Below are 722 nucleotides of genomic sequence, written 5' to 3'. Positions count from 1 at the left end.
ATTCAGGCAGAGGTTTTACTCTTCGTCTCTACCCGATCGTCCCGGAAGCACGATCCGTCCTGCGCATGCGCGAACAGATATCCGTCCATAAATAATGTAATAATGTTACTAAAACTACTATTTCTATCCTTAGCTCACCAAAGAATGCTAATAAACATCTTTAAATATGTTTTATGACTTATGAGACAATTTTGATGCTTTTTACAGACGAAGTTTCCACATGTCAGCCTCTCACCAGAGATCTTCTATTGCCGTGTGCTGACTCACTCTGTTTGATTAATGAGTTCCTGAGCCGCTCTGGTAGAAGTAGAGAGAAAATAACAGATTTACTTTTCCTACCAAACTACCGCTGTTTGGAATAAATCATCTTTTCTATAATTTCAGCTAAAATGTCATGAAACTAAATACTTTAAATAACTTTTTAAGGATCTGATCTGAGGCTCATCAGTGCATCTAGATCTGATTTTAACAAAGAATGAGTCAAAGCATCATCAAGCTGGAGGCCATCCTCCTAATCACTGCTTTCTGTATTTAAATGACTTCCAGACTAAAAAATGAATCTTTCTACTGCAGATAAACTGCAGCTGATTAAAAGCTCCAACCAGCTTAACAGTCAAGAAGCGACAGGATGATGTTGCTTCTTTAAAACCAGCCTGACAATTAATCAGAAGATGATTTAATCCACTGCTGAGGTAACGACATAAACTATGCCTTTTATCTCT

The sequence above is a fragment of the Cyprinodon variegatus genome, unplaced genomic scaffold (genome assembly GCF_000732505.1).
Source record: "Cyprinodon variegatus isolate N-32 unplaced genomic scaffold, C_variegatus-1.0 Scaffold1587, whole genome shotgun sequence".
NCBI lineage: Eukaryota > Metazoa > Chordata > Actinopteri > Cyprinodontiformes > Cyprinodontidae > Cyprinodon > Cyprinodon variegatus.
Note: the sequence above shows the minus strand (reverse complement) of the source record.